Genomic DNA, 17,259 nt, shown 5'->3' with positions numbered 1-17,259 from the left:
ACTTTCTCCATCTGAGCAAGAAACAAAGAAACAAATACTTCCAGAAAAACTTGAAGGGCTTCCCAGCACCAGAAAGGGATGAGGAGAATAGGTGTCCTACTTATGAGCTCATTTTTCATGTGGAGGAAACCTGCATGGGAAGTAGACAGCCTTTGGCCATTGGTTTGCTGGGGCTTGGTAGAGTCTGGTGGTGTTGCCAGGCAACATGAACAAGACTCAAGGACTATAAGTTCTTGTCTAGTTGGGAAGAAAATTTGGATGGATTCTCAAAAGGATTTCAGGAATCTGTGGAAACTCTGCCTTGGTTGGATCACTCAGTGTTCGTGAAGTCTCCCTGCATGCCCAGCCCTGTAGACTCTGGATTTTTATCAATATAGCATCTTAGTCCTTATTGTTCAAGGCATGTGCCTGTTATCTCCCTGGTTAAATTGAAAACTTTTCTGAAGGAGAGAAAGAAAGTCTAAATCTCGTGGGTTCCATCTCTCAGTATCCAACGTAAATAAAACTGACTTCAATAAAACCGTATTGATTGATTATTGGTTGGTGATTGATTATTTGACCTACCATCCTAGTTGGTTGTCAGAAATCTTCTCCTTATTTTTCTTGGTGGACACAAGTTTAGTGATACTTGTAGAGGCCAACTTTGCCTTTCAACTTTGAACTTCTATTGATTTTTCCACTGCATGTGCCAAGCCTTAAATTAGTTCCAGTTGCTTAAAAGAGATGTATATTTTTCTTTTACACATGTTAAGGAAAAAAAAACTTGGAGCGTATTTTCCCTAGACTCAACCAAAACCAGACAGTTTTTCCAGAAATGTATGAATGAACAACAAAGTCGTTACTTTGGAAGCCGACATGCCGTTATATTGGATTTCAGAAAAGTCAAGTAATCCCATATTTCATGTGATTCCAGGTAAAAGAAAAAAATATTCAGTCAGCAACAGGAAGGGAAAAGTAAATTCAAAAGCTCCCTTGTGCAGATCTGTGATACAAAAACTGAAAAATTTTATGTAGCAGCAGTATGACAAATTATATTAGTAAATATGAATTGCTTTTTAGACAAAAGAATATTCATGACAGTTTTGCTGTTTAAAGATAAAATGGTCTCTTTCTTCTTCACTGAATCATAAAATCTTGGACCTGGAAAAGACTTTAGAGAATTAAATTATTTTCCACCCAAGTGCCAAGATAGTGACTCCTCTAGGGCACGGATTGTATTTTCTGCTCCCTCTTCAAAATGTCCACAGTGCTGAGTCAAACGCTGTGCACTCAGTTCCCTTAAATAACAGTCAATGATGAGAATGTTGTTCACAGATACAGGGGATAAAAACAAAAATCTTATCCTCAGTTTCTGGAATTGCATTTCTCTTTGATAACAACCCATTTTGAGCCATAGAGCTATTATAATAATAGGGATTGCATCCTTGGGATTTTCCTTGTATCACTCATTAAAATGTCATGCAAAGAACCACACTGGTGCTTTTGTTGCCGGATGAGCACTGGCTGGCTGCCACATGCCTGCAGGCCCCAGTTCATGGAGGCCCCACACATTGACCTGCTCATTCAAAACTGTTGCGAGGGCTTTACCTTTATATCACCACAGTACAATGACTTAAAATGATTCCAGATCAATACTCCTCTCAGAGTTTGTCTAGGAAGTCCTACCAGCTGTCATGTAAGGGTAATTAACACATCTCTCTCAATTATGCATGCTGGTGGAAGAATTTCAAACATTTGGCTGGATAACAAATCCATCCCCTCTGTTGGAGGAAGGTCATCCCTCTGGCCATCTGGGTATTTACTTTTCTTTAGAAATGAGCTTCATGGAATTTTCTGTTGGAAGGGGAAAATGATGAGGACAAAGGGAATTTCCTGGTAAAAATGATGGTGCCCCACTTAACACTGCTCATACCCACACACCAACAATCTTAAATCTTACAGCTAATGCTTATTTATTCCACTATCTACTAACCTGCATCATGTGTGGCCTGCTCACTATTATGACAAGAGCTGTTTTAGAGGCCCCTGAAGTTTTATGATGATCGATCTGTATAACAGAATATTTCTTTTTCCTCTGATGTGTTCACAAAAGATACAAGCCATCTCTTTGGGGGAGTTGAGAAAGAAAAGGCACTGAGAGGCGTGCAAGGATGAGTAAGTTCCTGCTCTTAAGGAAGGTACAGTCTAGCATCAGGGAACACACAAGTGACTGTGACTATGACAATGGTCATAGCCCTTCATTTCTAGCAAGATAAGCAAAAGAAGTCCTGGGAAGGAGGAGACGTTTCTGAGCGGCACTGAGGAGTCATCATGGAGAAAGGGCATCAGAGATGGGTCTGTGGGGGTGAAGTAAGAGGGCAGTCTGTGCAGAAAGAGCCCATAAGCATAGGCGCAGAGGAAGAAAAGTGTGGGTGTATTTGGAATCTGAGAGTAGCATGGTTGGACTGCAGTATAAAAAACCATGGGGTATGTAGGGAGATAAATAACAACAACACATAGGAACAGGGCTGTGGGGGAGCTTGCACGCCCAAGTGAGGAATTTGGACTTTATTTGGTAAGTGGGGACAATGGAAGACTTTGAGCATGGAAATGAAAAATGTCAAAATGACCTTTGCAATCAAGGGCAGTTGCATCACATCTCCCCCAGAATTCATACGTTGAAGTTCAAACCACTGTTATTGACTATAACTTACTTGGAGACAGGCCCTTTACAGGGGTGGTCAATTTAAAGTGAGGTCATCAGGGTGTCTTAATCCAATATGACTGGTATCCTTATTATAAGGGGAAATTTGGACATGGAGATAAGCATAGAGAGAAGACAGCGTGAAGAGACAGGAAGAAGACGGCCATCCACAGTCAAAAAGAGGGTACTGGGACAGATCTTTTCCTCATAGCCCTCAGAAGGAACCAACCTACTACACACCTTGATCTTGGACTTCTGGCCTCCAGAACTGTGAGAGAATAAGGCTTTGTTGTTTGAGCCACCCAGCTTGTGGTACTTGGTTATGGCAGCCCAAGCAAACTAACAGCTGGGAATGAAATAATGTGGGCTTTGCAGAGGATGGTAGCAATGGGAAATTCAGGGAAGAAAGAGAGATGAAAACTGTCATGGAGAGAGATGCTTGAGCATGGCTCACGCCGTGGGAATTTGAAATTTAAAATTTTTACACTGTTTCAACCCAACACTAAGAGCTAGCTCTTGTTCATTAGTTGGTTTCATTCCAGTTAACACCCAGAGTAGAAATTCTTTTCCTTCATTCAAAGAAAAAATAAGATCGAGAACAGCACAGAGAAAGACTATCTGTAATGGAGTATGGGGCAGGTTGTGCAAAAGGCGGAATATTGGTGTTTGAACATTCATTTGAAGAGATTTAACCAAAGTGGAGGCCTAGGAGGGTGGTAAGGACAGAGGACTGTCCAGCAGAGGACTTAGCCCGTGGCAGAAATGTCAGGGTGTAAGGCTCAGCAAATAACCAGCTCCTCATGCTGTCTTCGGGGTGCTGATTGGGCATGCAAAGGCCTGGGTTAGAGTTAGTTCTGGCTCTGACTCCAAAGAGTTCTGTGATCCCAGACAAGTCGCGTTCTCTCTCTAGCTTCAGGGTCTGTACCATAAAAAGAGGGGATTGTCCTGCATCATCTTAGAGATTCCAGTGCCAAGAACATTTTCATGATACAATGCTAATTATGTGAAGTTTTATGTTAGATATAATAAATACATGTTTGTATATATGTCTGTGTGTATGTGAGATTTATAGCCCTCCTGTTTCTTTTTTTTTTTTTTTTTTTTTGAGATGGAGTCTCCCTCTGTCGCCCAGGCTGGAGTGCAGTGGCTTGATCTCGGCTCACTGCAAGCTCCCCATCCCAGGTTCATGCCATTCTCCTGCCTCAGCCTCCTGAGTAGCTGGGACTACAGGTGCCTGCCACCATGCCTAGCTAATTTTTTGTATTTTTAGTAGAGATGGGGTTTCAATGTGTTAGCCAGGATGGTCTCCATCTCCTGACCTCGTGATCTGCCTGCCTCGGCCTCCCAAAGTGCTGGGATTACAGGCATGAGCCACCGTGCCCGGCCTATAGCCCTCTTGTTTCTAAAAGGAATTTGAAAGAATTTTTGAAATTCAGCTTTTTTTTTTTTTTTTTTTTTTTTTTTTTTTTTTAAGAACAGCTAAGTAGAAAATCAACCCAAAGGAAAAGAGTAACATATTACTGGTCACCTGAGATGAACTCTTTATTAGATAGAACTTTAGTTCTGAGTTTCCTGGCAGTTAAGGTAAAAAGAAAAACATGTGCTCATTGTCTGATAAAAATCAATGTAATATGATTAGGTCTTGAGAGAAACTTGTAGATATGCTGAGAGCTCAGATAAGATTACATTTGAGAATGGGCAGGTTCAAGACACATTAAAAGCCACGCAAAAATCCATACTCTTTAATCCAATAATTCCACTTACACTGAGGAAATAAAAAAGGGGGAGGAATGACTATGTGTGTGAAAATGCTTGTCACAAAATTATTTATGAAAGTGCAGAACTGTAAAGAGCCTGAATGGGAGGTAGAGTTAATTGTGGTGCACTCATTCAAGCAAACACAATGCCGGCATTGTAAACAGTGAGGCTCTCCAGAAGCCTAGAAAAGCAAGGTGCGTGATCGGCTCCATAAGAACAATCAGGAGATAAAATTATTTGTTCACCAAGGTTATAACTATATAAAAATATGAAACTGTCAAAAATGAGTCTTCAAACATGGTCGTAATTATGGTAGAGTGGTGCTCTTAAGCGTGAATCCCCCCCCAACCATGTTTCCCAATGTTTAATGATGTTTACAATTAAATTTAAGCAAACAAGCCAGCTCACACACTTAAGATTTTCATTCTAGCTATGCTTTATGGGATTACATTTTTAATTAAAAGAAAAGAGAAAGATTTCAGACCGCAAAAATAGCAAACTGAAATTGTATTCCTTAGCAAAATCAGTTTCTTGAGATAGCGCTGGATTTTTAGAAGGGATTTTTTCTTTAAAAAAAAAAAAATGCATAGATGTGTGATGCTCATGCAGAAGTCCTCCTTGTTTGCTTTGAGGTCATGGAAGCTGCCTGAATTAAATATGTGAGGAAATACTGTTAAGGGGCTACAGGTGGGTTAACGTCCAACAGTCCTAACAGTCCTCTCTCCTTAGCACCCTCCTGAGCCTCCTCTTCCATTAAATCTCTTCCAAACACCAATATTCCTCTTTTTGCATAACCTGCCCCACATTCCATTACAGATAGTCCTTTTCTGTAGTTATTCTTGATCTTATTTTTTCTTTGAATGAAGGAAAAGAGCGTCTACTCTTGGTGTTAACTTGAATGAAACCAACTGATGACTAAGAACTAGCTCTTAGAGTTCAAACATTGTAAAGTTTTAAAGCTTCAAATCCCCATGGCATGTGAGAACATTCTAGAAACGATCCAACAAAGACAATAACTTGAAAAAAAAAAGATTCATAGAAGAACAGTGTAGGTGCGCATGTCAACAGTCGCTCCAGCCTTCGGCAAAGTGCTTCCGAGTGCATGAAAATCAATCACTGGAATACACTCTGTTAATGGAATAAGGGGACAGAAGACATCATTTCAGTTGATGCATAAAAAGTGTTTGATAAAATCCAATATCCTCTCATGATAAAAACAAAGAAGTTTGTCTTCTACTTGCAGCATTTCTCCCATTTCACCTTCCTTTTTGAGTACTTTTCCTTATTTCATGTTTTTGCACTTGTTTCTCATGAAGTCTATTATTTTCTTTCCATTCTAACGCCCTCTTTTACTGGAGGTAGGTAATTAACAGTTACTTCTCACTGAAGTTTTAGTGATTTCAGGATTATTATCATTGCAAAATTCCTGGATCACAAAGAATAGGAAATATCTCCAAGAAATGAGTCTATAATGGTAGCTCTCAAAGACCAGGAAACCCTAGAATGTCTCTTCTTCTCGTTGGTCTTCATAACCCATAGTTTGCTCTAACCACAGCCATTGAGTTAGAATTCTAAGTAGCCCACAACTTAGATTCATGTTATTACTTATTATTTACTACTCATAGGTTTTCAAAGAATTAAAATTCCTCGTTTGGCACTGAAAAATTTTCTCTGTGCACCTGTATTACTAAGTATGTTTTCACTACCTGTTTATTGGGAACACACCTTACAAAAATTACTGTGAATTCAATTAAAAATTATATGTCTGAATCTGCATTTTATTCCTTACAGTAGAGTTTATAACTTTGGAAACTCTCATACATGTACTTACTTTTAAGACACTATTTATTCAGTCTACAAGCAGTGTTTGGTGCTACATGCAACCATGTTCCCCTGGTGACAACTTGTATCCATTGGGGTAGCAATGGTCTACAGAGGAAAACACAGAAGCACAGAGCCAAATAAATTCTAGAAATTCTTGGGAGGAATTGCACATAGACAGGCCAAAAAGAAGTCAATTCCTCTCTACCTCAGGACCATGAATTGGAAAGTGGGGGCTCCTAGTGGTGCTCCCTAAATTCTAAAGGTCCAACGGCTCTTTGAATCTTTGCCTTTGTCAGGATAAAGGCAGGTCCAAGGTGTTAGCTCTAAATCCTGAAAATAGAATCTAAGCTATCGATTTGCTTATTCTGAAGCAATTTTCAATGGTTTTCCCTGCTGTTCTTTTCCCTGCATCTAACTGCACTCATGCCTTCTCACAACACATAGGACCCACTCCTGCACAGAAGGAACTCGAATTCTAATCAGCCAATTTTTTATTTGTGGGACATCCCATCAAATTTTTTTTTAAAAATATCTTATTGAACAGAAGAGGAAATGGAATTTGAGGATGATTTGACATTGTGAGATGTAAATGGATTTGACATTGTGAGATGTAAATGGGGTTGGCAGAAGTTTGACCAGGACTTTTCCCTGCTCTGCCGGAGAGACTGTCTTTCCTCTTGCTGCCCTTCTTGGAGGAGCATTTTCAGCCTGCTGCCTAAACAGCTGTTGATGGATAACTTTCTCCCAGCAGCACTGCTCCAAAAGCTGGTAGCAGACATGGCTGATCTATTCCCAGCTGTCTGGATTTTAAGGCTGAGCTGTAGGCTTCAGGGAGAGCCACACACATTCTTTCAAGGTCTGAGGTGGGCACACTGGAAATAGTGTGGTCCACTATACATGGGCTTCTGACATGTAAGCCCTTTATGCTCTCCCAGGCTCTGACCTGCTGTCTGATCACAAGGGCAGTCCTAAATGGAGATCTGTATGAGATCAGCAGTATTTAGCAATTGGGAGTTTGACATAATTCACTTTCTCATAATTTATTAAAGTTGCTAATACATTTAAAACATATGTGAAGAACATGGAAACCTCTTAGTAATATGGTCTAGTGCATTAACCCGCCATTGATTTTGCATCTCAATCAGAGTAAAAGCCAAAGTCCTTATGATGACCAGTAAGGGTCACCATCTGGTCACCTCACTCTCCCCATCTCTCCAGTCTTAAGTTACTGCTCTTACCCTCACTCACTCTGCTGTAGCCACACTGACCTGGTTGCTATTCCCCGAATATTCTAGGCATGCTCCTGCCTCAGGACCATTGCATTTCCTCTCTCCTCTCCCCAGAAGCTATCAGACCTGCTGCCTGCCCCTTTAACACCTCAAATGGCATCCTCCCTTTGAGATCTTCTTTGTTCATCCCATGAAAACTTGTAAAGTTTTCTGCACACATACTTCCTGTCTCTCTCAGTTGTTTCTCTCCTTAGCACTTATCACCATCACCATATTCACTACCTGTTGTACTTATTGATCTTGTTGAGTGTCTGCATTTACCCATTAAAATGTAAGCTCCATGAAGGCAGGGACTTTTGCCTGTTATGCTCATTGCCTTGTCTCTAGTGCTGAGAACGGTGCTACACAGAGTAGCATACATTAAATATGCACCAAATAAATGAACACTTATTTACCACTCAAATATGCATTGAATGAGCGAATGATTAAAAATTGGTAGTCAGTGCTGTCCAAGAACATGAATTTTGGGAGACTCTTGCAATACTATTTTTTCTTCTATTGAGATAATCCGCAGCTCAGGCACTGAGGTCAACAACTCTAATGTTCAAGATCTTCCAAGTAGGAGGGAGGAGGCTGGATAAACAGAGTTTGAGTAAATTTGCCCTTGGCTTTTGAGAGAGCTAAGTGAGAATCCTGGCTTTCCCACCTCCTAGCTCTGTGACCACTGATAGGCTATTCAACTTAGGTCAAGCTGTTCAACTCTAGGCTTTAGCTCACTCAATATGTAAAATAGAATGATATGAAATTCAGGGTTTTATAAGAATCAGGGTTGAAAACATTGGGCATATAGTAATAAACCCTTATTAAAATGAAATGTATTTTCATATATAGAAATAATTTGTATTAATTTGTAGAAGTTTGCTTTTTGATAAAGTAGACAGTCATATACTTATTGACATTTTCATTTTAGGGGACACACCGAAGCTATATTTAAAATAGTATTTTTTGTCTTACAGGAAAAAAAGCCTCCTATGTATACTTTGATTAAATTATCACATGTATTTCTGTTATTTAAGGATCCTAAAATGAAAACAAATAACTTCCAAAGCAGTTAAAATAATTATCAAGGTATATTTGTTCACTCCAGGTCTCATCCCGCAAGGTTTACAAGAGTCTTGGCTTTTGAAATCTGTGTCTTCCAAAAATTCATTTAAGCAAGCACTGAGCACTTGCTCTCTTCCAGGCACCAGGCTCTACATTACTGGCTATTCTCAATAGCAAGAAAGAGCTTCTGCTCATGAGCAACTTACAAGATAGGCCCAAGATGGGGTCTGACGTCAATACTGATATTGATAATGGTTAATAGCAGGCATTAGGGGTTAAGTGCTGCCCCAGAGGTACAGACGTTAGAGACATGCAGAGAAGGGAAAAGATGCTTTCTCAAGGAAGCTTGGGGGTGGTCAGAGAGTCATTCATGTGAGGGAAGGTCAGGGGACCAAAACAGAGGAATGGAAACAGCTTGAGCAAACTCATAGAGGGGGAAGGAAGGCATAAGTCTTTGGATTTCCCCAACTCCAACTGACCTCGGTGTGAAAAGAAAGCAGGACTTGGACTGGAAAGGAAGCTTACTCTCTGGCAATGTGGAAGGCCTTGCTCGTGGGTGAGGGTGTGGAAGGCCTTGCTTGTGGGTGAGGCAGTTGGATGTGATTCCGGAAAGAATGGGGGTTCTCTGAGGGTTCAGTGGAGAGAGAGAAACTCATGGCCATAACCAAGGGTTTGTTCATGACTGTCAATTTCTTTCATATGCCAATGACTTCCAAATGTATACTTCCAGACCACACCTCTCTCCTGGACTCTAGATTCCTGACCCCAACAGCCTGCTTGGCACCTCTCTTTCAATGTCTTATAGGTATCTCAAACACTGATCCTGCTGTTTCCCCCACATCTGCTTGAACCGTACCTTGTGCATCTCGATTGATGACAAATATCCCCTTCCAGGGGCTCAGGCCCAAAACCTTAAACTCATCCTGACTGGTCCCTTTCCCACTTCACATTCAGTGTGTCAGGAAATCCTGTTGGCTCCACCTTCCAAATATACCCAGAGCCCACCACTTTTCCCTTCCTCCGCTGCCAGCTGCCTGGTCTGAGTCACCATCTTCTTCCCCTGGGTGACGACCACAGCCTAACTGGTCTCCTGATGCCACCTCTGGCCCCTTCGGTCCATTCTCACACAGTAGCCAGAGCCATCCTTTTAAAACACCAGTGAGCTCACATCACTCCTCTGCTCAAAATTCCCATTTCCTTCAAAGAAGAAAACAAGTTCTTACAATGGCCTACAAGACCCTACCTGGTCAAGCCGTGGTTGTTTCTCAGAACTCCTTTCCAGCTTGGCCCTGGCTTATGGAGCCCAGATTCTCCAGCCTCCTAGCTGACCCTCAGATGCACCAGGCACGCGTCCTCCCGAGCCCTTAGTGCTGCTTGTTCTCTCTGCCTGGGATATGCTTCATCTGGATACAAGCAGGACAACTCCCCACCTCCGTGAAGTCTTTGCTGCTGAATTACTTTCTTAATGGTAATGGCCCTACCTATGTAACTAAAAAGGGCCACCCAACCCACCAGCACTCCCCGTCCTACTTACCCACTTGTTCTTCCCCAAAGCCCTCAGCATGTTCTGCTGTGTAACTTGTGTATTATCTTTATTGCTTATTGTCTGTCTCCCCTAACTAGAAGCTAAGTTCTGTGTGGACAGGGCTGTTTTTGAGTTTTGTTGTTGATATCCCATGTCCCTGGAACACTGCCTGGCCCAAGGTAGACTTGCAACGTATGTCTGTGGAGTGAATGAAGGGGATAGTGCAGCGGAGGGTATAGGAGGTAGAGAAGGCATCTCTTGGCAGCACTGTCACACATCTGATGGCCTGGACCAGCCTGACAATGCCAGTGGGAACAGAAGGTGGTGGGGGATGCAGGAGACAGGATGGGTATATATCTAGGGCTGGGCAACTCAATGTGGGAGATGCCAGGCTTTGTGATGGATGATGTGTCAATTGCGCTCCAGTCCCGTGTGGTCCTGTAAGTGTTACTCTGTTCCAGGGCCAGGAGTCATATGCTTTTCGCTACTCAACTGTCTTTGTGGATCACAGAGACAACCAGGTAAAACTGGGTAAATAAAATGAACAAAATATTGGTCCTGTAAAAATAGCTCAAAACTGTATACCCTCCCAATGGACCCCACAAAGTATGAAGGCATGACATGCTCAGGACAGGCACGTGTTTCATACCGGGGTCATCTGAAGGAGGTGGACAGTTCCCCCATCCGACTGTCCTTAGGGAAACTTCCCTCCTCTGGGGCTTTAGTCTTTGTCAGTAAGCAAAGCACTGATATGTGTCTAAAGTACGCATGCAGAACTCTTGAGTGATAGGTTTAGATATGCATAATCCTTTTGGCTGTCTGAAATCCAGGTGCCTCATTTGCAGATTCTGAAAGCTTGTGATCTCCCTGTAACAGGGCAGTCCCAGAGGCTGTTAGTGGTGCCTTGTCTTGCCCTAATAGACGCTGATACGATGGCAGTGGCCTACTTTGGTTATTCACTTCAATTACTAGTTTGAAGTATTAAAAGTCAACCGTATTTATAAAATATACTCAATCACTTTAATTGGATTTGGAAAACTGTATGATTTATGAAACATTACATGGATCCTTCTGGCTAATATTAGACTTAAATATTACTTATTACTATGCTTTCTTCCCTTCCATTCATGTGTATATGCATTGCAGATTTATGTATGTAGAGTTTCTCAAAGATAAGAAGAGTTTGCTTTTCATCTTTGTAGCCACTTGGGCCTAGCACAATACCAGACATAAGGTAGGAATCAATAATTTGTATTCAGAGAGTGTGGCGGTTCTGGAGCCAGGCTGAGCAGGTTCAAGTCTGGATCTTCCTTTTACTAGCTGTGTCACTTTAGACAAGTTATCTAACCTCTCTGCACCTTGGTTTTGACATTTGCAAAATGGGCATAAAAATAAGACCTACCCAAAAGGCGCATTGTGAACACTAAGGACATCATTCCTGTAAAGCACTTAGCGCCATGCTTGGCACATTGTGAGAATTCGGCAAACATAATTAGTTTTTATAACTATATGAATATGTGGAAGAAGTATAGTGATTAAGGACAGTGGCTTTGGAGTTACACTGTCTGGGTTCAAATCCTGGTTCTACATCTTGCTACTTGCATGTCCTAGCACAAGATCATTCATCTCCTCAGGCCTCAGTTCTCTGTCTGTCAAATAGGGATATTAACAGCACCTCCCCCTCTCAAATGTTTGTCTGAGATTTTGCATGTGAAACACTTAGCATAGTGTCTAGCATGCATCTAATGAGTATTCAAAAATAATAATAATGGTATTTGACTGCATTCAAAAGCTGTTACCAAGTATTATTACCATATATGTAATCCTTGTTTTAAAATAAAAAATTAGACTTCATAATAATATATCAATTCAGTTTGTAAATACATTTGACTAGCAGTTTCTGGACTATCCAGAGCTTAAGTATCCAGCCGGCAGTGACAGATGAAGAAGAGCTGGGGTTTGCTGAGGGCAAAGACTTCTTCCACAGTTTACAGGCAGGTCCTGAGAGGAAGAGGAAGTCATGTCATAGCTCACTGTTGGGCTGAATTTGACCAGGAGAGACCCCAGGGTCTGGAGTTAGTTCTGCCCACCAGGCCAAAGAGATGGAGATTTCCATGCTGTGAGCCTGGGTGTGTTGTCTCAAGGTCTCCGCCCTCTCTAGGTACACACTGGAGAAACATGCAGCAGCAGGAATTCTAAGAAAAATTAGCAGGTATCTACTGAGGGTGGACCACAGTGAGAAAAACCGTGGATGGGGACCCTCAGGAAGGGTGAGCGAGCAACAGCTGCACAGCAGCGGACGCAGGACCCCATCCTACAGGCAGGGTTTTCTGGAGGCAAAGGTGAAAGGCAGAGCTTCACTCCAGTAAGGAGCCTGGAGGGAGGCAGGTTCTCAGACCTAGAACTCGGAGGCAAAAAGAGAAACCTGTGGGACCCTACAGCATAAGACGTGGGACACCCGGTGGGTGTTAGGGCTTGAAACAGAGCAGCTGTCTAGCCATCAAAGCTAGGGCCACGAGTCAGCATCAGCTGGTGCAAAGATTCAGTGTCACTTGAGGATTGGTTCTGGGGACTTGGGCTTCACTGGGGGAGTGCTGGCCAGGCGGGAGCTCTGGCAATGACCAAGGGCACTAAAGGCTGGGCCTGATGAGAAGGAATAAATAGGCAGGGCGGTCGTGAGGATGACAGAAGACTCTGGCTGAATAGAGCAGGCCTCTCCCCTGTCCTCCTCCCTACCACTGTCCCTCTGTGTGTCAAAGTGCCAGAGAAGATGACCCCACCCACATCACGGGTGAGACTCTGCTGATGCCCATCTATCCACCTTTGTAAAAGCAATTCCAAAATGCTGGCCAAATTCACCCATTTTCTTTGACTTCCCTCCTGCTAGACTGAATGATTTTCTTTCCCCTCCATGCAATTTTAATATCAAGGACAATTTTTATCAAGTCATTCTCTGTAATCAGAATATAAAAATTATCCCAACATTTCTCTTTGGAAACGGATCTTCAGAGACCCAGTAGCCCTTTATGCATTACTAATGAGTTCTTTAGTGAAACATTTTGTCTTTTACTAAAATAAATCTCTTCTATTAAATCTTCCGTGGGAAAAATTGGATAGCATTTAAGCTGACTAGTTTCACTGGTAGAAAATCATTGTACTTGTTAGGGATTTGGGGGTTGTTATACTTTTTTTTTGAGCAAATAGGGAGATCTCGTTACCTAAGATCAGGAAAAAAATTAGAATACACATTCACAGAAACAATTCTTAGTGTTAGAGGAGACTAGTGTTTTGCTGGTATAACCGCCAGTCTCAAGACAAAATACATTATCTAACATTTCTTAGAGGTGGCTGTGCTCGCTTGCTAAGGCTGCTATAACCAGTATCATAAACTGGAGGGCTTAGAGCAACAGAAATGTATATTCTTACAGTTGTAGAGGCCAGAGGTCCGAAATCCAAGGGTCAACTCGATGCTCCCTCTGAAGGTTTTCTGGAAGAGTCTTTTTTTTTTTTTTTTTTTGAGGCAGAGTCTCACTCTGTCCCCCAGGCTGGAGTGCAATGGCGTGATCTCAACTCACTGCAACCTCCGCCTCCTGGGTTCAAGCGATTCTTCTGCCTCAACCTCCCGAGTAGCTGGGACTACAGGCGTGTGTCACCATGCCTGGCTAATTTTTTGTATTTTTGGTAGAGATCAGGTTTCACCGTGTTAGCCAGGATGGTCTTGATCTCCTGACCTCGTGATTCACCCACCTCAGCCTCCCAAAGTGTTGGAATTACAGACATGAGCCACCGTGCCCAGCCTGGAAGGGTCTATTTTAGGCCTCTCTCACAGCTCTGATAGCCTCAGCCATTCCTTGGCTTAAAGATGGCCATCTTCATCCGGGTGGGGTGGCTCATGCCTATAATCCCAGCATGTTGGGAGGCCGAGGCAGGTGGATCACCTGAGATGAAGAGTTTGAGACCAGCCTGCCCAACATTGTAAAACCCCATCTCTATTAAAAATACAAAAAAATTAGCCGGTCATGGTGATGGGCACCTGTAATCCCAATTACTTGGGAGGCTGAGGCAGGAGAATCGCTTGAACCCAGCAGGTGGAGGTTGCAGTGAGCCGAGATGGCACCACTGCACTCCAGCCTGGGTGACAGGGTAAGACTCTGTCCTAAAAACAAAAACAAAAACAAAAAGCCGTCTTTTCCCTGTGTCTCTTTCACATCATGTTCCCTCTATGCATGGATCACTGTGACCAAATTTTCTCTGTTTATAAGGACACCAGTCACACTGGATTAGAGTCCATCCTAATGTCCTCTCTCTAACTTGATTACATCTGTCAAGACCCTACCTCCGACTAGGATCCCATGCTGAGATTCTGTGGGTTAGGACTTCCACATGCAGGGAGACACAATTCAACACTGTCAACCAGGGCACTCTGGCCTTGTCACAGTATATTTATAATAAGATGTGCTATTTAAAATATTTTACCATAAGTACCTCCCAGGTGGGCAGCAGCCAATCAGAGTGCACCACAGTTAGTTCCTGAAACCCCTGCTGTGTGGGCTTAACTCTTTGATTGCTGGGGTCCAGGAGGAGAAGATGCTGGGACTCTGGTGGAGGCACTGGAGTGGTCAGAGAAGCAGGGAAAACACTTGATACTAAACAGGCTTGGGACAGTGTCTGTTTTCTACCATCCACTGTCATCTCCCTTGAGTGCATTATCATGCAAGGTCACTCATTCTGTTTTAAAGAAATCTCACATATTGAGCCAAAAATCTGTAACCCCATAGTGTCTCCCAGGGACCACTGCAGGCAATGGAGAAGGCATGTGTTTTGGTGAGGGAAGAGCAGAATTCAGCCCTGGTTGACTTTAACAACATGACCTGGAAAGTACCTTAAATCTCTCTGAGCCTCATTTCCTTACCTTTAAATTGGGGTAAGAGAAAACAAGAATATTGCGAAGGTCTAATAAGACAGCGTGTTAGGAATGCTTTTTAAGGTGTGATATAGTAGCTCCATTGTGAGTTTCTTAAAAGCAGCCCCGCGTAGCGCTGATGGCACTGAGTCCCAGGCCAGCCGGCTTGGCTGACTGCACAGATCTGCCACTTACTTACTAGCTGTATGCCCATAGGAAGTTATTTCCCCTCTCTGTGCCTCTGTTTTATCCCATAAAATGGGATTATTAACATTACCTCTGCTAAGAGCTTGTAGTGAAGACTAAATGGGTATGATCTCTAAGAAGCACTTAGAAACTGCCTGGTAGATGATATGTACAACATTATATAAGTCTCTGCTATTTTTATCGAGGGCAGGGCCACAGCTTACAGTCCTGTGTGCAATTCCTTCCCAGTTTCTGGTGTACAGCAGATGCTCCAAAGCTGTCAGATGAGTAAAGGAGGAGGTACGCCGCTTCCACCCTCAGGAGGTGCAGGATAAAGCCCACACCTCTTCCCTGTACCTCTGCTCTGCATGGCCTTCCCCAGCCGGTGCATAAATGCCCACGCCATGGTGCAAGCTGCCAGGCCCTCCATCTTCCCAGGCTGTTTTTTCTGAAAAAAAAAATGTAACTTCCCCCTGCTGCAGTCCAGGACTGCAATGCAGGTCTTTCCTGAGACACCAAGTACAGAAAGTCACTGACTTATAATGGTTCAATTTACAATTTTTAACTTTAGAACGGTTCAAAAGCAATATACATTCAGCACACTCCTGGACTCATCATGATGGGGTTACACTGGAAAAACCCATTGTAAATTGAATATGTCATAAGTTGAAAATGCATTTTCAACATACACTATTTTCCATTAACCATGGGTTTATCGGGACGTGAGTCCATGGTAAGGCAAGAAGCATCTGAAATCCAAACCAGCCTAAGAGGAATGTTCTTTTCCTGTGTTGCTGAAAATGAAGGAACTCTTAATAGGATACTCTATTTTCCCCTCTTCTTCCAGTGTTTCTTTACCTAGTCTTCCTTCCCCTCCAGCCCACCCCTTCCCTATTCCTCTATTCATAGGCACACAACCCTTCTCCCACTTCTTCCTGGAAGCATTCCCAACTCCAACACCAGCAACCAGGGCACTCTGGCTTTGTCATAGTGTATTTATAATAAGATGTGTTATTCAAAATATTTTACCATAAGTACCTCCCTGGTGGGCAGCAGCCAATCAACGTGCACCACAGCTAGTCTCAGAAACCCCCTGCTGTGTAGGCTTAACTCTTTGATTGCTGGGGTCCAGGAGGGAAAGATGCTGGGACTCTGGAGGAGGCACTGGAGTGGCCAGAGAAGCAGGGAAAACACTTGACACTAAACAGGCTTGGGACAGTGTCTGTTTTCTACCTGGGATGGAAGTCATTTCCAGTATTTAAGTAAAATGGCACAGCTGTGCAGGGGCACACCCACCAAATGTCGGCCTTTAATGCATATGTCCAAATTCCAGGCAGCCCTCTGTGGGGGTAGGTGATTCACCATACAGTATTGCAATCAGTTTGAAAAAGGCTATAATAGAAGATGCGTAATAAGGTTTTGTATCTTTGGATACATTTTGCTTATTTTAAAAATTGACCAGCTTCTGGAATTGCTAAGGACTGATAATAAAAATAGAACCCAATATTTACTAAATGTTTGGTTGGCCCTCTGTATTCATGGATTCAACCAACTATGGATTGAAAATACTTGTTAAAAATTGCTCCTGTACTGAACACTGTCAGACTTTTGTCTTGTCATTATTCCCTAAACAGTAGCGTATAACAGCTATTTACACTAGCATTCACTTTGTATTAGGTGTTATAAGTAATCTAGAGATGATTTAAAGTATATAGGAAGATGTGTGTAGGTTATATGCAAATACTAGGCCATTGTATATCAGGGACCTGAGCATCCTGAATTTTGATATCTGTGGGAGGTCCTGGAACCAGTTCCCCATGGAAACTGTGGGATACAGATGTCATGTGATGGTGTTTATAAGGCTTCAGGAATTAAACCCCCATAGAGTGGTTGTCAATTACTCTGGTTTGTTTTAATTCTCCAAATCGCTAACTCTAAGTTTTAAAAAGACTTTTGTGGGTACATAGTAGGTGTGTATATTTATGGGGTGCATGAGATGTTTGGATACAGGCATGCAATGTGAAATAAGCACATCATGGAGAATGGG

General features: G+C 42.5%; 1 protein-coding gene and 1 long non-coding RNA gene across 6 annotated transcripts in view; one reads left to right on the top strand and one right to left on the bottom strand.

The window, feature by feature from the left end:
- The window catches only part of LOC111546577, a 128,966-nt gene that overhangs the window by 5,158 nt on the left and 106,549 nt on the right, over window positions 1-17,259 (bottom strand). Inside the window, exon 3 of one of the 2 annotated variants that reach the window (XR_002732830.2) lies at window positions 5,042-5,569. The exons of the other annotated variant lie outside the window; for it this stretch is intronic. This is a non-coding gene — a long non-coding RNA (uncharacterized LOC111546577). Of the gene's footprint in view, window positions 1-5,041; window positions 5,570-17,259 lie in introns of those variants that run through there. 2 annotated transcript variants of the gene reach the window in all.
- Window positions 1-17,259, top strand: part of MBNL2 (muscleblind like splicing regulator 2) — a 172,539-nt gene that overhangs the window by 81,850 nt on the left and 73,430 nt on the right. The gene's annotated exons all lie outside the window — the stretch shown is intronic.

The sequence above is a fragment of the Piliocolobus tephrosceles genome, chromosome X, assembly GCF_002776525.5.
Source record: "Piliocolobus tephrosceles isolate RC106 chromosome X, ASM277652v3, whole genome shotgun sequence".
Classification (NCBI taxonomy): Eukaryota; Metazoa; Chordata; class Mammalia; order Primates; family Cercopithecidae; genus Piliocolobus; species Piliocolobus tephrosceles.
This window is presented reverse-complemented; position numbering and strand designations above follow the sequence as displayed.